Source organism: Felis catus, chromosome D2 (genome assembly GCF_018350175.1).
Source record: "Felis catus isolate Fca126 chromosome D2, F.catus_Fca126_mat1.0, whole genome shotgun sequence".
Classification (NCBI taxonomy): Eukaryota; Metazoa; Chordata; class Mammalia; order Carnivora; family Felidae; genus Felis; species Felis catus.
Window position 1 is genome coordinate 74,644,953 of NC_058378.1, and position 22,501 is coordinate 74,667,453.

Genomic DNA, 22,501 nt, shown 5'->3' on the forward strand with positions numbered 1-22,501 from the left:
AGTTGAGATCAATGATCTTAGTTGTGATAAAGGTCAGGGCCCATTCAAAACCTCCCCTTCCTTTGGGAAGACTGCCCCTCATCCCAACACAACCCTCGTCCACTCTGACCTGTCTCCTCGGGGCCTTTGTTTCTCAGTGTGAGGTCCGTGGACCCCCAGCACCTGGAAACTTGGTAAAAATGTTGGGGCACCTGGGTGGCGCAGTCGGTTAAGCGACCGACTTCAGCCAGGTCACGATCTCGCGGTCCGGGAGTTCAAGCCCCGCGTCGGGCTCTGGGCTGATGGCTCAGAGCCTGGAGCCTGTTTCCGATTCTGTGTCTCCCTCTCTCTCTGCTCCTCCCCCGTTCATGCTCTGTCTCTCTCTGTCCCAAAAATAAATAAACGTTGAAAAAAAAAAATGCAAATTCCCTGGCCCACTCCAGACTCGGCAAATCAGCATCTCTGGGGCTGGGGCCCAGTATCGGCATCTTTAACCACCTCCTGAGGTGCTCCTTGGCCCAGAACCACCGCTCGGAGCTGAGAGTGTGGGGGGGGTCTTTGGCATATCCCTCATGCTACTCTTCCTTCTACTTATCTGTCACTCTGTGTCTCCTCCCCCTCCCCCTAAGGTGAGTCTCCAGGACAAGGGGTAGCCCGCCCATGTCTCGGAATCCCCTACCGACTGAGTCACCCCGATGTAGCACGCCGGGCACAGTGAGGCCTGCGGCGCAAGCAGCCTAGCACTTTCCGCAGGGACGTCGCTCAGGCGCTCGGTGAACTAGTGTTGATGAATCAGCTTCCGGTAGGTCCATACGCTTTCAAAGGACAGCTGCCGCGCAAGCGCATCGCACAGAAGAGTGGCCACGACGCTCCGTCCCGGAGCTCTCATTATGGGCCAGCGCTGTTCTGCCCAGGACTTGGGGTGGGCACGGCCCTCGCTGCACGGGGTGACTGGGAAGGCTTACACGGCATGGTGCGCTCGAAGTGCTCAGAAAGGCACCTTGACTGTGGAACGCTCTCCCTATGTTAGCCTCTGCTACTGCTGTGACCGTGAAGATGGTGATGGGGAGGAGGAGGAGGAGGACGGTGGGGAGCACCCCTCAACAGAGGGTTTAGAGAACATAATTCGAGGTCTTCACGCGGGTGTGCCTGACAGATGAAGCCGGAGCCTCTAATCAGGACTCGGCCTCCTTCAGAGGTGCTATCTTATCCCTTTGCTCCTGTAGGACCTCGGAGGGACCAGGAAGAGGCGTGCAGGGCCACGCACCCACAGATGGAAAGGCGACCGACGTCACGTCTGTCCCTACCAGGAACACCACTCTCCCCACACCTGTCGGTGGGGACCGTCTCATTTCCTCACCAAGCTGCCAACTGGTTCCCCACCCCGGTCCCAGCTCCTGGGCCCCCGCCCTCCACTGGCCAGTAGCTAATGAAGACAAAAGTTGTGAATCTCCTCTAGAATGTTATTTTCTCACAGAGGCATGGAAACAGTGTCAAAGTTCCAAAGAGTGCATCTCTCTAGGTAGAATTCCAGTAGGTATGCCCTTATATTTTTTACATATAAATGTTAACTTTGTACATCACTTTCCAAGTACTGGATGAGGCTTACTGTAGGACACCCACAACAGACCTTTAAGAATCAAAGGCAAAAGAGTAAGATCTTACGGTGGTCGGGAGCTGCAGAGGGAATGTGGGAAGGGATGCGACTCCTCCCTAGCCAGGGCCACGTGGTCGGTGTAGCTAAGCGTTCCACTGAACCCCACCCTTCCCAGTAAATGGAAGAACTTATTTGGGAAGGAGACCTACTCCCTCAATTCCCGAACACATAGCCATTGTCTCCCGGCAGAGGTGGCGTGGAGAGTTTTAATAAGGCAGGAGGCAGGGTGAAATCGATAGCTTGCACCTCCGAGTTTAGGCTCGAGCCCTGCTCGGTGTCGGCAGATGGTGCTGGAGAAACAGGATTCCCCTGGAATCCGTCTGTTTTCGGAGCCGTGCTCTCTGCCGTGAGGCCGGACAGGAAAGTGCTGTAGACACACACGGGCAGCTTGCGTGGACGGGGGACAAGGTCTCACCCGAAATAGAACGAGGACAGCAGATTCCTCCCTGGAGAGAGTGTCTGTGTGTGTCTGTGTGTGTGTGTGTGTGTGTCTGTGTGTGCGTGTGCGTGCGCCGCACTCCTCTTCAGCGTGTTTTTTTCTGTGATTAAAACAAGAGGTGATTTCAATTCTGAAAACGACCCGAGCCCCCACTGTGAACCTGGCCGTGGCCCTAGGTGAAAGCCACGGTCACCATGGCGGTGCTGTCTTCTCCCCTGCAGACATCCAGGACAAAGAAGACACACAACTTAGGAAGGTGAGATGCCTTTTAAAATTTAGACAAAATCTTAGAGGGTTTATTTCCTTGATCTCTAGACCTACATCCATTAACCCACAGTCGAAGACAATCAGTGCTACTGTCTGGGAAGGCAGCTCAAATGGGTCGAAACTGCCATTGTATATCCAGGAAAGATAGAGACACAACACAGGTTTTTTTTTTTTTTTTTTTTTTTTTTTTTTTTTTTTTTTTTTTTATGCCCGTTTCCAGGGAACCAGCTACTGCTGAATGCAGCCTGATAGAAATTCAAGATAAAACTCTCATGGATTCGGCTGAACCATAAAGTGCCACTTAACAGACGATTTGCACAGTCTATGAACTGCTTCGATTTCCTGAACTTCTTTTTCACCATTCTAAACTCCATCTCATCAAACTAGTATTTTTTCACTATACAGAGCAGCATTTAAAATGATAAATTTCAGGGAGGAGGGAAGAGAAGGCGTTTCATGAATAACTGGGACCAGACAACAGCCGGGGAGACGTCTGACTTTCTTATGAAGAATCCAAACCCTGAACCGTGTCTTATCCTGGGTCTGTCTGATCCTCCTCGTTCTCCTAGGACCTCTCACTACTCTGATACCCTTGCAAATTTCCTGGTTGCCTTTCCAGGCCTCATTGTGAATATCCTCCGTCCTTCAACAGGACTCTCTGTCTCTTTGAACACTTATGATATACATGGACTTTACTTTCTGGCTCTTGTCTATCAAAAAAAAAAAAAAAGATTTATCTTTCAGGGGTTGTTTTCTTATCTTCTGTTGCTTAAACAATCATCTTCTGTATTGTTGAGAAAAACCCAAAGCTGTCAGCTTTCCTGGACTCAGCTCTCTAGCAAACTCACCCCCCCCCCAACTCCCATCTGCTTATAATTTAATGCTCTGTATGTTTTAATCATTTCATTAGGCATGTCTTTATTTTGAAATGCAACTAATTCCTCAGTTCAAACAAACAGCCAGTAACTCTAAAATGAGACCATTCTTTTCTTTTGGTTAGAGGCTGGCTTAGAAGCAATATCACACCTATTTTGAGATGGTTTGAAAAGACTCAAATGCTCATTTTTAAAAAATCATTGCTTCTTAAAAGTGGAGAGAATCTCAGAGATTCTTTTAGTGTCTCCACAGGTGTGGAGCTAACTTTTGAAGGAGTCTTCTCACCTCCTCCTGAACACTTTGTGATAAAGCCAGTATTATTATTAAAGCCCATCAGCAAACAGACCAAAAAAAAAAAAATTATGCTTTGAGATATCTCATTCCTATACTTGGTGACAAAGGACACAAAAGAGAGAACTGACCCCACTGTACAGCTTGTATATTTTATTAATGTATTTTCTTTACAGGAGTTTACAATTTATTAAGGCAAGGAGGATTATGTTTTGCTAGCAGGGGGAAGTGAATTTACAAAGTGCTTCGTATGTTTTTGTTTTTGTTTTTGTTTTCTGTCCCTGACATGCAGATTTATTCAACATCATCAAGATGTTGAATCAATCCATCAAGAAATGGAGTTGCCGGAATTCCGGCATATATTTCCCTTTAAATATAATTCATATTATAATTTCATATTATATCAATGGCCCAACTGTACAACATGGAATTGGTGTCTTTCTTTGCTGATACTCGTATTAATTTCTGGCAATAAAATGTTCTTTCAACATTTCAGAAGCGCAAGTAACATTTTGCATCCAACAGGCATTTAATAAACGTGTGTTGAAGCATTGGGAGATAAATGGGTAGGATACACATCGACATTTAACATTTATGTCTTAATTCAGCTGTGAGTGCCAATGTTTATTAACGTTGCCGTATAACAAATACAACCGTGTGCTTTCCGATATAGTCTCTTCCGGTGGGGATTTCTTCTACTTCCAAAACAGAAGTCAGAACCATTTAAATTTCTACATAAAGGTTGAAATGATAATAAGAATCCAGGAGTGAAGTTGTCTTAGAGGAGTTGTTTTAGGACACGTTGGCGAGTTATTGACAGATGGGAAGCCAAGTGTGGCTGATACAAATGGTTGTCAGTCGCCATCTAGTGGCGATATGTGAAACTGTGCTCATTCCATAGGAAAGGCTTTCGGAGCAAGCTCGTCGGCTCTAAATTTCAGCGCCTATCGGGCCACCAATGTACATCTGTCCATCTTTAAGGCTTTCAGCTAAGGGGAAACACTGAAGAAAGCATGCCAAATTATCTTCCAAGATCTCTGTGTCCTTGGGGATAACTAAGAAGTAACTGGTGGGGGAAACTGTTTCTTTCTGGATGCTGACAAGCAAAAGTGGAAAGCAATTTGGAGAAAACTTTGCCTGCAACAAACGTGGTATAAAAGTAAGGTGAGTAGCATGACATTCCCCGCTACATTTTCCCCATGGGAGCTTTCACTGCGTACAGAAATCCATGATCTGGCCATGACTTCTACAACCCACAGGACTTGCTTACCACTGCCGAATTTGCACGGGGCGGGGGGAGACTCGGTGGCAGGTGCCTAGTTTTATCCAGCATTTGATGCTACTTCATAAGACGTCTTAATTCTTACACATGTGCACAATCGCGACGTTTTGCACTGGGTTACAATGTCACATTTCACAGTTACCAACAATCTGATATTCAACGGTCTAAGGTAGGTCTGTTACAGTAAAAGAGGTAAGAAATCCAAGTCAGTAGTGGAAAATAAATGTCTCCAGCTTGCAGTTTGCATTGTCAATTAGTCTAAAGTACATGGAACACTTTGAGTTCTTCTTCCAGTATATCCACGTTAAATGTCCCCAAGACAAGTCAGAGTGAGACAATAAGTCATTTAGGCGTAAATTGTGCAAAAAAAAAAAAAATTTAACTAAATAAGCAGTGTATGTGTATAGTGGAATGGTTGGCAGAGAATTCAATATTTGAGAGTAAAATCAAGACAAAGTGTTTAGGAATCTCCCAGAGCAAGTAATTTTGCTTGTCTAGATTTCTACCTTAGCAAGTTTACAGTGCTTGAAAAACGCTGCTTTCAAAGCAATGTGAACGGCTTTTTAAGACCATCAAATACAAAATGATTTAGCCTATCAGTTCCAAAATCGAAAATACTACAGGACCATTTCCCCTGCATGTTAAGGTCAATTTCCACCATAAATACATGCTTTCGGTGTACAAGGCTCAGCCTAAAATGTATTTGCATTTGCCTTTTGAACTATCATCCTGATCTCTACGTTGTGATAAAGCTTCAGCCACAGCTCAAACATTTATTTTCATTTTGTCAAGGGGCTATTTATTTTAAGGGAAACATTGAATGACTTAAGGTACGTATCATTTGTTTTTAGAAAAGACTGTGAACGAGGAGCAACCTGAAAAAACGGATTGTTACACAGATGAAGTCACCAATCAAAAAAAAATCCTGAAATGGCTCATTGCTTTGGTACACTATCCTTAATTAAAAATCCATTGTCTGAAAGCTAGAAGTATTAGGAAAAAATACCGATATGTGAAAACAGATTTGTGGGCTTAGGTCTCTATTGTTGCCTACCTATTGAGACGTCTACAAAAAAGTTTCCCCCCCCCCCAAACCTTTCTGCTTTCCTTCTTCTTAAATGTTCAAAGTGATTTGCATTTTCTGGAATATTCACCTCATCACTGACATCCTCACTTAAAAGGAAATCAGACTACTTTGGGGCTGTGCTGTTGCTCACTGTAAATCCTAACTGTGTTAGGAGGGAGCAGAAAAATAAAATTGGCAAAATTCTAGTCTCTGTCCTTTGGTGCCTTGCTGACTTCCCTGTTTTCTATCAGGTCTCCTGTGTTTATGCCACAGCTCAGCCAAGGGCTGATGCACACAATTTTCTTCACATGCCAACGCGACACCTCGAAGTATACCTGAAAATAAAAGTAGAGAAGCCTTTGAAAATTCCCTGTCCATGGCAAGGTAGGAGTGTGTGGTAAAAGACATCTGGGGTTGCCATGATGTCCTCAGCAGTCCGATGAGAATCACGCCCGTCTTTAAAACATCTGGCTCTCTCCCCTGTCCCCTTTACGGAGATGTTGCTGGGATAGACAGAGACAATTTCAGGAAGGTTTGGGGCTCAGGAGGACATCAATGCGACGCATTGTTTTTGCACGGTCTGGCTGGAGGGTGTAGCACAAAGTAAAATCAAGACCTCCTCTTTCATTGTGAAGCACAGTTGGGCTGTTTGATCTCTTAAGTCCTCGGGTAATTGGAGTCTACACAGCATGTGGAATCGGGGCCTGAGCGGCTCGCCCGCCTGCCCAAAGCCCGCCGCAGACCCGCCTGGGGCACCATTTACCCCCGGCCAGATCCAGCCTGCATTCACGGTTTTCTGCCTGGACACGGGCAGCGATCCTGAGCTGAGAAAACGAAGAGGTGGGGATTTTAAATGCCAGAACTGCTGTTCGTTACCAGGTACACAGAGGTAGCCAGAAACTCCCCGAGGTCTGGGGGCACATCACATTCCACGACCCTCTCCCCATGTCCTGATCCAGCTTCACCACCGCAGACCGGTGTTTCACACAGGATTGCCGTGACATCCACCCGCCCGCCCAGATCGCCCTGCGCTCCTCCTCCCCAGGCCCATCAGGTACCATAGTTTGTTTCCACACCATCTTCCAACAGGTAGTTACTGGGCACCTACCAGGCGCCAGGCACTCAGCTGACTGGGAGCTCTGCGGTGAATGACAGCGATATGCTGTCCTCAGCAAGCAGGGTCACCAAGCTTCCCAATTTGCCCAGAACTGAGGGGGTTCTGGGACTCGGTGCTTTAGGCATTAAAACTGGTATAGCCCCTGGCAAATCGGGCCGGGTTGCTCACTCAGTAATGAGCCCAGCATCTACTGTCTTCTATGGGGCTTTGTCTTAGAAAGAAGTTTATGTCCCTGTCCGCAAAGGAGGGTCCTTCGCCCATGTCTTCATGTCCAAAACATAGAAGCTTCGCATAGAGCTAGGCAGGACTACAGTTTTCCAAGCCAGATGCTTCCTTTCCGAGATAATCACGGGGTGGATCCAGGTTTTGAGGGGCTTGAAGCTTATACAATCTGGGACCCTCTCTAAGAAAAATAGACAGAATGCTGAATACGAAATACGATGCTGTGTGGGAGGGAATGTGCAAGACCAGGGGCCCAAAGGGTAAGATTCATTTAGCTTCATGTTCAATCTGCCTTTGCATATGATAATAGTAATCAGTGATTAATGTTTATCAACTTGCTTAATCCTCACAGCCTGTGAGGAAGATGAGGTCATCCTTCCCATTTTACAGATCAGCAAGTTGGGATCCAAGGAGGTTAGGTAGCTTGTCTGGGGTCACCCAGCAAGGTCCACCGCTCAACCTCCTTCTGCCAGAAATGGCAAATGGATGGTGGGGACCAATGACTCCACCTCCCACTGGGGCAAAACTTGCAGAACAAAATCACCTGGCTAAGCAATTCAACAGACTCAACTGGTTTCAAAATTAAACCCCAGGAGAAGGTGAGTGCCTCTGTGGCTCTCAGAGAAGGGATTTATCCTGCAGACATCACACATTTCTCTAGCTGATGATGGGAAGGCTGATGTGAGCCTTGCTATGCATGACGGTTGTACCTGGAGGTCTACCTTCTCCCGCTAACGGAAGGCGGTGGACTCTCCCCAGTCTGTCGGCAAGTCTGTGAGGCACTGCTTTCTTGCCTTGTTTTTTAACATGACCTTTTCCCACGTTTCCACCCTCTCTCCTTTGAGCCCAGCCTGTGCTGGACACACGGCGGGTATCCGTCGGTCCACAATCCCATAAGAAATCCACTGGGCAAGTGCAGTGGACAGAAGATAAAGTGTGTGCACTTTGCCACCTAACTCCTGGTCTTGGAGTCTTGGTCCTGTGATCGCAGATAAGTCACTGAACTTCCCCATGCCTCAGTTTCCCCATCTGTAAAATGAGGGGGTTAACAATATCTATCTCACTGGGTTGTTGTGAGGAGTGAATAAGTGACTATACGTACAATGACTCAAAAGGGCCTGGTGCACAGTAACACTATAAATGTTAACTCTTTTTTTTTTTTTTTTAAATTTTTATTCATCTTGAATGAGAGAGAGACAGAGCGTGAGTCGAAGCAGGCTCCAGGCTCTGGGCGGTCAACACAGAGCCCGACGCGGGGCCCGAACTCACGGGCCGCGAGATGGTGACCTGAGCCGAAGTTGGACGCTCAACCCGCTGAGCCGCCCAGGCCCCGCAAATGTTAAGTCTTGTTATCATCATCAAATGATTATTATTACTGGCAACTGGGCACTTCCGTGCGGAAATCCCAGCGAGGAGGCAGGGCAGTCTTCTGGGTACAAGACTACAGGTGGGGCATTTGCGTGGCCACTTCCATATAGAATCCACAGCGACTTGTTTAGAAAGCCTCCGTTCCCTGACCGTCTCGGAAGCAGTTCGGGTCTGTCTGCAGGACACAAGCTTAGCCTAGAAATGGCCCGTTAAATAGCCCCGGTGAGGAGTCACATCGATGGCTAATTAAAGTGGCATTAACCCTAATGGGCTGGGGAGCAGGACTCATTTCCCCACTGTGGGTTTGCGCAGGCTGGGCCGGGCGTCTCCCCCATCCTGGGCTCGCACCTTGGGGTGAGTGGGACCCTTGGGAGAGAGACGCTGGGTGCGGGGCCAGAAGGGACGCAACTTCAGTATCTGCTTATTGTTCCCGACAAATAATACTATAATTAAGGCAGAAACGTGCGTGTACCCATCAGTCACAGGTGCTGGTAATAGTTCACCTAATTACTTCATTATTTTTTGCCACTCCAGCGGGCAGTTTGTATTTACGTCCTGTACACGGTTCCATTACTACCACTCATTGTGCCGATTCCAGCAATTCCAAGGAGTCTCTGAGGGGCCTGGACAAGTAGAATCTTGTTTTTCTTGATTTCCCCGGAGGAGAGGAGCTGTTGGGGGAGGGGGGCGGGGCCGGGGGGGGGCGGGGAGGAGTTTGGAGGAAAGCATCCAGCATCCACCTCCAATCGCTTAGCTCAGATGAGTGATAAATGATGGGCGATTTTTGAAAGGCTAGAATTTTAAAACAAAACAAACATACCCTAGCCTGCGAGTTTCAGGGCCAGCCGTGGTGACGAGCAGCTCTGGGCCCGCACCCACGGGGACGGAAAAGTGCTTGGACCCCGGCCCCTCTTCTTTAGGTTAGAAGCCCAGAAGTCCTGGGGGGTGCGGGGGTTGGGGGGGGGGGGGTATCTGCTCTCCTAACGAATACCTGGCCACAAATGAAAGAAGTTGGTGTGGAAAAACATTGTGAATTGTAGTCACTCAAGCATCAGTAGATCTGCTGGAAGTCAGGGCTGGCTGTTTGTAGCTTGTTAAGATGTTGATTGTTTACAAATTGCATTTTCTCTTTGAAAAAGTGAGCACCTCTCAGGGCTGGGGTGCTTCCTGCCGGGGGATAAAGGCGGCCTGTCGTTGATCAAATTGGGGCAGTTCTTCACTTTGGGGCCCTTTCCCTCCTCTGTTCCCTCTTTCCCTTCCTCCTACGTTTACAAATCATTCTTAAACCCAGGCCCCAGGCCCTGGGCTCTGTACAACTTTCTATTTTCTCATTATTTGCAGGTATCTAGAGGAGGGAATGCCGACACTGGCTGGTCTCCCCGCCCCTCTCGGGCCCCACTGGCTTGCAAAGGGGCTTCAAGGACCTGATTTACACACCTCAGCTCATTTGCAAGGTCAGGAGCCAAAAGCAAGCAGGAGAAAAAAGGCATACGCCAAAGAAAAGTGACTGAGTCATTAGACTGCTGGAGGGCGGGCATCCGAATTCCTCCTTTCACACAGACCCAGAGGACAGGTGACCGTTCCAAAGCCCCACAGTGGCCGGATACAGCCAGGAATGGAACCCGGGGCTGCTGACCTCTATGTGCAAAATGCCTCACAGGAGCTGCTTTTCGGAGTTAAACACCTCTGTGTTTAAACCCATCCATTCATTTGTTCATTCAGCAGGTAACGGGCAGCTGGCCCACAGTTGGACCAGCCCTAGACCCACAGAGATGTATTTTAGAAAACCAGGGACCCACAGGCCAGGCTTCAGCTCCTTGAAAGACCCACAGGAGAGACCGAACTCTGTGGTTTGCAGCTGAAGCTCCTTCCCGAGACATCTTCCCTGTGTGGTCCCTGGTAACAGTTGTCCCTCCTCAGACAAGAGCTTGGGGTTGGGCTAGATGCTAAGGGCAGTAAATAAGCAACAGATCTCCTTTACATCACTCTGGTCCCAGAGTAGAGGCGGATCCCAGGCAGAACTTCTGATGGGTGGTTTGCAGCCAGAACTGTGCTCAGAGGACCACTCCTCAAGAAAAAGCGAGGACTGATAGGAGACATCGCTCCTCGCCGTAACCCCAGGGTCGTGGAGGGTGTCGCAGTTGCCGTGGCCCAGCACCAGGTGAGGAGTCCACTCCTAGGGCTCCTCTGCTGCCCTGTGCTGTGGTCTGCAGGGATGGCACAAGCTTACTTGGAGGGCATGAGTTTTCACCGTGCCTACACATTTAAATTGTGTTGCAGACAGCGGAAAAAGCATAAGACAAGCTGTGTACATTTTCTGGGGCTGCTGTAACAAATTCTCACAAACCGGGTGTCTTGAAATGCCAGAAACTTATTCTCTCAGGGTTCAGAGACTGAAAATCCAGAATTAATGTGGCAGTGGGTCCGTGCGCCCTTTGAATGCTCTAGGTGGGGATCCTCCCTCGCCCATTCCCAGCTTCTAGTGGTTGCTGGCAATCCTTAGAGTTCCTTGGCTGTTAGACGTGTCACTCTACTCTCTGCCTCTGTCATCGCATGGAGCTGCGGGCCGAGTTGTGTCCCCTCAAAATTCATGTGTTGAAGCCCTACCTCCCAGTACCTCAAAATGTGATTATACTTGGAGACAGAGCCTGTCAAAAGGCCATCAAGTAACAACGGGCCATTAGGGTGAGCTCTGACCCAACATGACTGGCAAAGGAGATTAAGCCCCAAAAACATCACCCAAAGACGACCATACGAGGGCACAGCAAGAGGGCAGCCATCTGCAAGCCGAGAAGGGAGGCCTCAGAAGAAACTGCATCTGCCGACACCTTGATCTTGGACTTCCAGCTTCCAGAATTGTGAGAAAACAAACTTCTGCTGTTTAAGTCACCTCATCTATGATATTTTGCCATGGCAGCCCTGGCAGAGTAATACACGTGGCTTCGCCCTTCCTCGTCTGCCTGTCTGCACCTCTTCCTATAAGGACACTAGTTACACTGGATTAAGGGCCCTCCTTACTCCATGATGAGTATGACCTCATCTTAACTACTTACCTTTGTAACAACATTACTTCCAAATAAGTCAGGCTCACAGGTTCCTGGAAGGATATGAACTTTGAGGAGAACACTATTCAATATAGTGCACTTTGCCTAAAAGAGTAGCTTGCCTTAACCCACTTTTCGTGATGACTACTTTTTTAGGGACCACCACATTCCTCTTCCTCCTGGAGGGAGGCCAAGGGACAACGGACACCATGCTAGTGATTTTGCAAAGGACAAGAGGCTAGTAAGAACAGCCCATGCGTCAATAAGGGCTGGGAGAACCAGTCTGAGAGGTACAGAAATGTCACACTATGTCCTCCAACAGCCCATACCTTACCCACTAGCTGGGAAGGCCCAGGCTGCTTTCTCCAGCTCTGTCCATCAGGAGCAGCTTTGGAGTCTTGATAATTTGTGGTCCTCTACACCTGTGATCTGTCACTGATTCCAATGTTGCCTGAGCTGTATGCCAGGGAATGGAATATGAGATGTGAGGTCGAACAACTAGTTTGATCCCTTCCCATCAAAAAAAAAAAAAAAAAAGCCAGCTCTTCTCAAGGATGGTGGGGCTGGGGGAGTGGGGGTGGTTTAGGTAGGCGTCTCTCGTGCCTATTTGTTAGAAAGAAGGAGACTTTGGTGGTCCTCAGTCTCGGCCACCTGGAGTGGAATCACCTGGAGATCTTTGACAAATACTGATTCCTGGATTCCCCCAGAGATGTTGATTGAATTGGTCTGGGACAGGTCTGGGCATTAGGATATCTAGAAGGTCCCTAGGTCATTCCAATGTGCAACCCTGGCTAAGCAGTAACGGCTATAACATGTCCAGAGCCCTGAGGTACCGAGTAAATGGAATCGAGGTGAACCTTAGATCATGCACTCCAACTCCCTGACAAAAGAGACCAGGAAACCAGTAACTGATTGCCCAAGCACAGAATCCTGGGAGCCGAGATGAAAACCTACAGTTGGCTGAGGCTCCCATCAGCCACTGGCCTCTCCCAAAGTTTTCATTTCCTTGCTGCAAATTAACATATTTAATGATCTCAGTCCATCCTGCTGATCTGCCTTTTAATGAGGTCTGCGGGCTTTTATTGACCTGGTATTCCTGACCCAGATAACTCTTTTCATCTACATCTGAATGTGGGCATCAACCTCCCTATTGCTTTGGTACCTAATCTAATTGGCTTCACGTGGAGAAAAGCCACACAACAGAGCCCTAGCCACCTTCAGCGTGGGTTGTCATCAGTCACCGGGAAGCCCAGGTAAGAACACAGGCCTGGTTTTCAGCAAACTACCCTAGTCCGCAGACATCCATGAAAGGCCCACATTCTCTGCACGACCTCCAGTGGCAATCTGTTTATGAGTTATAGGCTCAGCTAGCTAATTGTTTCTAACAATTACAGCCATCCGATGCCTCATTTTTCCCATCCAGACTTTTCAACTTGTCTACTTTACCTCTACAGACTGAAGAGTTGTGATTTGCTTTCGTATGCTCATAACCTGTGGATTCAGGTCCCTTGTGTTGGCTTGGTATTGGAGAGCAGGAAAATGGGAAGAATAATTAAATAGATGGTGTTCAATTCAGTGGGGATGAAGTCAAGGGTCAGCTTTGTTGAAACTGGGAAAGAAAAGAGGCCTTTGTGTCTCCTAAGGAAGGTCTTCATAATAGAACAATTTTGCAAAGTGTATTTTTTTCTTATATTTATAATGGCTTCTTTATTATTATTTTTTTTACCCTTTCAGACTATCTTCTTGTTGTTGTTCCTTTGGAAACAGGGTCTTGGGCTCTCTTCTCTCTGTCTCTGACTCTTCCTTTCCTCTCTTTGGGAAGCGCCATATTCCTTGAAGAATCCTGACTCTTACAAGGAATGTTTTCCTGCGGATGATTTTCATATAATTTATTGCCAAGTCCTCAAGGATAAGAAAAGACTATACTTTTGCATTAGTTCTCTAAGGAATTTCATGGAGATCCTTGGTTGCAAATCACCCACTTAAAATAATGAAAGCCCAACCTAAGTGTTTACTCGCTGGGGGTGCAACACTCTTCAGCTTGCTAGAAGGCCTGGGGCACCCGGGGTGCTGGGACCTGCCTGCTGGGATAGGAGGAGTTAATTAAATTACCTTGTATTTAGTGTTAATTTTGTCCTAGGCTTGTCAGATAATAGACGACAAGCCTGGACTTGACTGGGAGCATCAGCCTGGGCCTGAATAGAGTCTCCTCTCCTGGGTTGTTCTATTGTCAGATTAATTGAGTTGACATGTTGGTTGCGATTAGTTACAAATGTGGCTCCAATATTATTTCAACAGGTGTCAACTTGGGGGCTGTGGCCAAAATCACACCACCAGCTAAAAGAGAATGACAGTTCAGCCATGCAGGGGCTGGCATGACTGTGTCTTGTCCAGCCGGGGGAAGGGAAGGGAAGGGAAGGGAAGGGAAGGGAAGGGAAGGGAAGGGAAGGGAAGGGAAGGGAAGGGAAGGGAAAGGAAGGAGAAGGGGAAGGGGAAGGGGAAGAGAGGGGAAGGGAGGGGAAGGGAGGGGAAGGGAAGGGAGGGGGGAGGGGAAGGGAAAGGAGGGAAGGGGAGGGGAGGGGAGGGGAAGGGAAGGGGAGGGAGGGGAAGGGAGGGGAAGGGAAGGGAAGGGAGGGGAGGGGAGGGGAGGGGAGGGGAGGGGAGGGGAAGGGAAGGAGAAAGGAAGGGAAGGGAGGGGAAGGGAAGGGAAGGGAAAGGAGGGGAGGGGAAGGGAGGGGAAGGGAAGGGAGGGGAAAGGGTGGGGAAGAGAGGGGAAGGGAAGGGAGGGGAGGGGAAGGGAAGGGAAGGGACAGGAGGGGAGGAGAGGAAAGGGGGAAGGGAAGGGAAGGGAGGGGAAGGGAGGGGAAGGGAAGGGAGGGGAAGGGAGAGGAAGGGAAAGGAAAGGAAGGGGAAGGGGAAGGGAGGGGAAGGGAGGGGAAGGGAAGGGAAGGGAGGGGAAGGGAAGGGAGGGGAGGGGAAGGGAAGGAAGGGAAGGGGAGGGGAAGGAAGGGAAGGGGAGGGGAGAGGAGGGGAGGGGAAGGGAAGGAAAAAGGAAGGGAAGGGAGGGGAAGGGAGGGGAAGGGAAGGGAGGGGAGGGGAGGGGGAAGGGAGGGGAAGGAAAGGGAGGGGAAAGGGTGGGGAAGGGAGGGGAAGGGAAGGGAGGGGAAGGGAGGGGAAGGAAAGGGAGGGGACAGGAGGGGAGGGGAGGGGAAAGGGAGGGGAAGGGAGGGGAACGGAAGGGAGGGGAAGGGAAAGGGAGGGGAAGGGAAGGGAAGGGAAGGGAAGGGAAGGGAAGGGAAGGTTGGAGATGTTTCTGAAGAACCATCACTTGCAAGAGAATTTAAGACTCAGGTTAAGATGTCAATTTGACACGCACTTGATCTGGGTTCAGCTTGCAGCAGGGAACTCTTTGGGTGATAGAAGAATGTATTGAAGACCTTCCTGCATTAGGAGTGAATGCTTTTGATTACTGATTAAAATTTTCATCTGGAAGTGGTTTGTAAGAAGTCCTAATTAGCGTGAAATTATACTTCCCTGTAGTGTTGTGGTCCCCGATGCATACAGACCAGACCTATAAGGCTGTAACTCCCTAGGTAAGGAAAGTGTTTGGATCATCCAGGCCCTCTGATTGCCAAGCCCTGGACTCAAATGATATTTCCCACCCTTGCTCCCAAGTCCTGAAGGGTACTTCTCATTCAAACGAGACAGCATCCAGGGCGTCTGGGTGGCTCGGTCGGTTAAGTGTCCGACTTCGGCTCAGGTCATGATCTCATGGTTCGTGAGTTCGAGCCCCGCGTTGGGCTCTGTGCTGACAGCTCGGAGCCCGGAGCCTGCTTCGGATCTGTGTCTCCCTCTCTCTCTACCCCTCCCCTACTCACACTCTGTCGCTCAAAAATGAATAAATGTTAAAAAAAAAAATGTTAACAAAAACACATGAGAAAGCATCCTCACTCAAATGTCAAAGACTCTCAAGGTTATTTCCCCTTCTTTTAGACAACTAAACACAAGGCATGACCCACTGAAAGTACAGTTGACCCTTGGGCAATGTGGGGGTGAGGGGCACTGACCCGACCCCCTGCACAGTGAAAATCAGTGTATAACTTTTCTTCCCCCCCCCCAATTTAACTACTAAGGCCAACTGTTGACTGGAAGCCTTACAAATAACATAAATAGCCAATTCACATGTATTTTCCGTGTTACATGCATGACAACTGTCGTCTTGCAATGAAGTAAACTAGAGAAAAGAAAACGTTATTAAGAAATCGTAAGGAAGAGAAAATACATTCCCAGTACTGCATTTGTACGTGGAGGCCCCCACGCTCCGGAAAAAACGTCTGCCATTTGTAGTTATTACTGAACCCAACAACGCCAGCCCCTCATCCCGAGAACGAGGAGAACGAGCCCGTGCCCTCCGGAAATTCAACACGAACCGCGCGTTTTCCCATACTGGTTGGTATAGTTGCCTCATGTTAATTGTCCAATGAGTCCTGTCCTGCACAAAGGTCTCTGCAGGAGTGCAAATCAAAGCATGTTTTCTGTTCCCTGATGAGCCCAGGACAAAGTTAACACAAAATATAGGGAGATCGTTGAGCTCTCAGTATCTGACACATCACACAAATCCGTGATGACAATAGGGCTGACACGGAATACCCTGGTCGCAATAGGTCTTGAATCGGCGAGCCAAGATCCACAGAGAGCAGCAGGTGTGAGAGCCTGTGGGTCACACAAGGGACCCCAGAGCCATTTTGCCTTCTCTGTCCAGCCTCAGAGGGAAAGCCTTGGTACACGCTGCCGGCCTGTCAGTAGAAAAGATGTGACGGGGGCATTCTGGCTGAGGCCCTAAGCAACGTGCCAGGAGCCCCCCGTGCCCTGACCACCACCGCCTGCCTGCCCTGGGTCTCCGCAACAGCCTGCTGCAGCCACCACAAGCCCAGAGCAGCTGGCAGCAGGCGACCGGGAGGGGAAGGGAGTGGGCGTGGCGGCGGTGAGTAAATCACCCCCCCCAACACCCACGGTCCCCACACCCCCTCCCGAATGTCTCCGCGATCAGTCCGCCGATGGGCAAGCGATGACGGCGGAACACCTGGCTTTGCTATAGCTTTACACGCCTGCCACGGGCACTCTGGACACCCAGGGTCACGTGTTGGGTGGAGGGTGGGGAACCAGCTGAAAATGTATCTATTCATCACAGCAAGACAAGGGGAAATCAGGACACGGTCCCTAACATTTGGAAGAGCTAAACCGGGGCCCGGGTCTTCAGAAACAAAATGCCATTATATACAAAGACTGAAGGGTGACAGGTGGCCCCATTAGGGGAGAATTCGCGAAGCTTCATTTCTGATAATTACCTGGAGACTGAAATACAATGATCCCATTTATTCCATCAGCAAGACTTGTCATGGTCTTGTAAGACGAATGAGCCTCCACCCTTTGGAAATTCAACGTGAACTGACCATTTTCACATACTGTTTGGTATAGTTTCCACATGTTAATTGTCCAATAAGTAACTTCCTGAACAAAGATCCTTTCCCTCCCCAGCGCTGGAGCCGACGTCAGGCCTCTGAATAAGTGCAAATCAAAGCATGTTTTCTATTACCTGATAAGCCGGGGACAAAATTAACATAAAATATAATGAGGTTGTTTAACTTTTCTTATCTCACTGATTAAGTAAATCTAAGATGGAAATAGAGTCATCACAGAATGCCCTGGTAGAGAAAAATCTTGAAGTAATAATCTATGTTTTCTGGCTACTGAGTATAAACCTTTGGAATTAACATCATCTCCTATGTAACCTGCATATTATTTATATATATAAAATCACGCATTCATGCTATTAGATATTACACCCATAGATATATACATATATATGTGTATATATATATATATATATATATATATAAAATAAAATATTAGAATTCTATTCTTAAATATCCTGACATCAGATTTTTATAATTAAATTATTTTCTGGCATTTTATCATGTATAATTGTGTTTGTTTGGGTAAGATTGTTAACTCCCATAATTTGATATTTCATTGTACACCTTGGAATCCCCAGCCCCTCTGGAATTAATGAGAAGACAAATGAGTGAGTGAATGAATGAATGGACCATAGGTGTTGCCCACTGCTGATTACTCTCCTGGGAGTGGACAGTCTCAGTTTTGAGGGGCCTTTTCCAGAGAGTTAGGTTCACACCCCACTTCCTTCCATCTCCCCATTCTAGACTGATATGTAGACGTTTCCCAAGAGCAGAATATGTCCTAGAGAAAGCACGATTTGAAAAGTATTTAATGATATTCCCTAAGTTACTTGGCCAAATACAACTCAGTCTTTAGAACGCAAAGAGAAAACAAAATTATTTACTCATTCAGTATTTATTAGTTTGGAAACAAGGACACAGGACCTACACGAAACAAAGGGCTGATGTTTGCTTTATCAAGGTACCTGCTCGTGCTGCTTCAGAGCACAAGGAGAGGCTTACAGTCTCCGAGCTGATGTTGGTTCTTTGCAACACAATTTCTTCTGGTTTAGGGCGTAATTAATTCCGATCGTCGATGTTGGTACAACACGGAACTGAAATGATTTATAAGTTCTCTGTCTCAGCACAGGCATCTCTAAGAGTATCCTCACCCATTGCTGCCAAATCCTGGGGGATGCCAGATACAAAGGAGAACAGAGGGCTGGCAGAGATGGGGGCAGGAGCACCATGTGTGAGCTCAGGCTTGGGGACGGCACATGCTAAGCCCGGGACCACACCAGCCTCGCTCACAATCCGGACCAAGTCACACACGGGGCAGCCCCCAGACGGAGTTCCAGGTACCGGATGTGAGTGAGACCAGGGAGCCAGAAGTGGGGCTTCTGGCTGTGAGAATCGAGGGTGGTGTGGTTCTGCCCATCCCAACAGAGCCTCCATCCGCCCAAAGACCACCCAGGCTGGCGATCGGTCCACTGCTCCTGGGGATTTAGAATGAATCGTTGAGGATTTTCCTTTCAAAACGCAAAGACCTCTAACACAGGTAGGCTTTGAGCTGTTATACTTTATGAGGTAAGACCTAGCTAAGACTGATTATGAGGGTTAATAATGCGGCACGGAGCAAGGGAGAGGGGGAGGACAGGGAAGGACACAGCGACCTGTATTTATTGAACACCTACTGTGCGCCAGGCACTGTGCTAGACCCTTCAAATATTTACTGCTTCTAAATGCCCACAAGAACATGGTAAGATGGGTATAATTATCCCTGCTTACAGATAAGGAAATTGAGGCTTAAAGAGGGTGAGTAACTTGTTGCCACTCACATCCCTGGAAGCAGGAGCGCTGGCCTTCCCACCTGATAGTAGGGACACAGTGTATGTTCCTTCCACTACACCATAAGGATGCTCCAAAGACACACTTTACGTTCCCACCTGTGACCCAGCCTGGGTCCCCCTTCCCCTTCCAGCCTCCTTTGGAGGAGCCCGGACTGGGAGATGTCCAGCGATGACCCCAAGAGAAAGACAGGTGCTTCATTTCTCCCCCCACGTCTCCGTCTACCACTCCAAAACAACTCAATATAAGATACGACATGAGTAAAACATAGTGTGAGAGTTCACTGAGCAAGCACAACCTCAAAGCAAGACCTCTAGAATCAACGTCTAACCAGATTGCCAGCTCTAACCCCTCTCCTATGGACAATTTAGAGACTTTCTCGACTTACAGAATTACATGTTAATCTCTCTTAGGCTGAATGCTCCCTGAGGATAACAATTGTGTCTGCTCAACTTTGTGTTGCATGTGATAAGGTCACGCTTAGCACCTGGCCTACACTGATTTCCCAAGAAATGTTGGTAAAAATGAGTGAATGAAGACAAACCTGTACCTTTTTCAGCCTTAAAAGGCCAAAAAAACCTGAAATCACTCACTGTGGGTTTTCCAGGGCCCACCCCTATAGATCCTGTCCCCGAGGAAAGAAATGTCCCTGCCTATTTCTGATAGCATCTAGAACATTCTGTACCCGCCTGAGCCAAGCAAGGCCTGTGACCTCCTTGGGACACCAACGAACTGCCAGAGTGCAACAAGTTTAATGTTCCCCCGATTAAAAAAAAAAAAAAAAAAAAAAAAAAAAAGGAGACAAGTAGAGGTCCAAAGATAGTTGATATAGGATGTGTATGTGTTAACTGAACTGCTGTTTCTAGGGGCCTGGTGAGAGCGTTTCTCTTGCTTTCAAGAAAGGTCCTGGTAAAGGAACTCCGAGAAGCCCCAAAGGCCTAAGACTAAAAGGGGGCCGTGCATAATTTATCGCTTATCTGACTACGAGCTGTGCTGGACAGACTGAAGTCATTAGCTGAGCAGGCTTAGGCGGGAGGAACCCCTAAGGTACCTGGCACAGCGAGTCCGGAAGGGCAAGCGAGTCCGGCATGGGGGGCTCCTAAATCTCCAAATTAAAATCACTAGGGCAGAAAAACTCCGTACATTCAGTGCCGTCCTTCCCTCCTACCTCCTAGAAGCAACGTGTGCCCTTTAAAAAAAAAAAAAAAAAAAGTGACACAGATAAAAATCAAATCCATTTACTGCACTGTCTTTCCGAGAGTTGTAAAAGAAAGGCCTTTATCATCCCCTGAATTAGATCTGTGATTTTTTTGAATGACATGTATAATAATTAGACTGTGAAGGTGTGCCGTTAATCCATTTAAAGGTGTAAAGAAGTCCATTTAATGAACATTATAGTCACATTAGACTTGGAAACATCCAACTCTTTTGTTGAATAAAAAGAAGTTCAATGAGATTAACTTCTCTTAGTTGGTTTTAAAGAATCATCAAACATGTCTCCCTGTGATAGTGTGCTGTGCCTTCTCGCACAGATCCTGCATACCAACGTCTGCCAGCCCGGAAGGGTAAGAATAAGGCCGCCGGACCTCACATCTCACTTAAATAATTACAACTTAAAGAGGATCACTCCTACTTTTCTATACTCACCGTAGAGTGATAAGAGGCTGAACTCCTTGAACTCGTAATTATGTAACAGAAATGTTAATCTTCTGGTTTGGCATTCTCTCCTGCCGCATTAAATGTATTCTTACAATTATCGAGTTTACTACTTGACACATAGAGATTTCTACTGGGAGCCCTAGTAATGCTTGATCCTATCAGGTTGTGACCACAAATAGGGTAATGGATTCTGTTTTCCGATCTCGTGCTGTTTCCCGTCTCCGGATGAGGCTGTCCATGATGCCTGCTTCACTGGTGGACTGGTGCCCTCTGTTCCGATTTAGAGTGGATCGGAATCCAGATGTCCTCGCTAACTCCCGGGGCTGTTTAAAAGAGCCACTTTAAAGCAGAAATGGAGAAATTGGGAATAAATCCCAAATTCGATGAAAAACCAAAACGCCACATCCCAATTGCTCCACTGGCTGTATTCTTTCTGCAGAGGATTCCCACTGTGGGCCCGGAGTTTATCCAGAAGATGGGACTGGTCAGATGTAATCTACTAATTAGTTTCTTCTCCCTCGGGCATCTGACTTACTACCCTCTTTTTAGCTCAGGACTATATTTTACCTTATACATTTGCTCCGTCTCTTATCTACAGTTGTTAAGGACTTAAAAACAAGCAAACAAACCATTGAGACGTCCAACAGTCTGCATCAGATTTCAGAAGGCGAAGGGTATAGATTTCCTCTTACGAAGGAAAAGAAAGCTTCACTAGGAAGGAAGGACAAGCATAAGAAGAGCCTTGTAAATGTGAAATTAGAGAGTTGGCTTGGGAAGAGCGTGTCAGCTGCGTCATGTCCCCTAGCTTTGTGCCTAATGCCTCCTGCTAACCAGGGACAGTGATGGATGACTGTGGAGATTGTCTAAGCCAAACTGCTAACCGGCAGTGTGTTAGATCTTTTCGTAGTGTAGGAAACAAAGCTGATAAGATCAAGAGGCAACATAATCCTGGCTAATGTAGTGTGATCTGTCTTATGTAGCGCAATTGGGCATTATGCAGACATCATACCTTGAACCAGCCATGATATTTTACTTGTACTATTGGAAAGGAAAACATATGCAGTTTAAAAGAAGCTTGGTTTAAAATGATAGTGATAATAATAATCTGATGGGCCTTCCTGAGGCTAACTCGGAATTCAAACCCGGAGGTGGGGACGCAGGCATCTATACAGTTTCACTTTTCCCTTCTATCTTGCTCTGGCTCATTTCTAATCCTCAGAGATGAACGTCCAAAGGGGACAAAATAGGGAGAAGTTGTTCCCAAAGGTCACCGTTAGATCGTTGCCTTTCACCAGCCTCCAAACGGAACCAAGGGGAATCACGCCTCGGGCCTTCCAACGCCCTCCGAAAGGAGGTAGAACGCTATGTTTTGTCATTTGTTGCTTTCGCTTTTCTTTACCCTGAGGTTCTGTTTATGGCCCACAAGATTCAGACCAGGTAAGACAAAAGGGCAAGATGTTCAGTCTCCAAGCGAGAGCTGAAAAGGGCAAAAGCAGAGGGGAAACTTGGTGGGTGCGATTCTGGAACTGACGGCCTGCGTGTAAAAGATGATGTGTTCTTTTCGGTCCCTGACCGGGTTTTTCGCATGTAGAAACTGATTTAGAGGTCTAGGTAGCCCTGCGATATTCATCGTGGATGAAGCTTGCTAACACCCCCAGAGTTCAGTTATTCAGTAGCTGCTTTAATCAGCCCGAAGTTTAGCATTACACTACAGTAAAGAATATCTACAAGATCTTCAGGGAGGAAAAAAAAAAAAAAAAAGGCATACAAGGTAGTTATCTATTCATATGCAGAAAAAGTGTCAAAATGGTTTTACTGCAGACAGGTCCTAAAGCAACATGTCCCTCTCCCCCCCTTTTACTGAAAGGATCATTTAAATGTGAATACATTTTGGGGGGGGGGGTTAGGTTATTAGATCTTGTTCAGATCG

The 22,501-nt window shown here is 47.6% G+C and overlaps 1 long non-coding RNA gene across 1 annotated transcript; it reads left to right on the top strand.

The window, feature by feature from the left end:
- The first annotated feature begins 1,516 nt into the window (after positions 1-1,516).
- On the top strand, positions 1,517-8,366 carry LOC109492881. The gene is made up of 5 exons (XR_002146843.3): positions 1,517-1,632; positions 2,192-2,331; positions 4,411-4,673; positions 5,643-6,241; positions 6,737-8,366. It is a non-coding gene; the product is annotated as an uncharacterized LOC109492881 (long non-coding RNA).
- Positions 8,367-22,501: the final 14,135 nt, after the last annotated feature.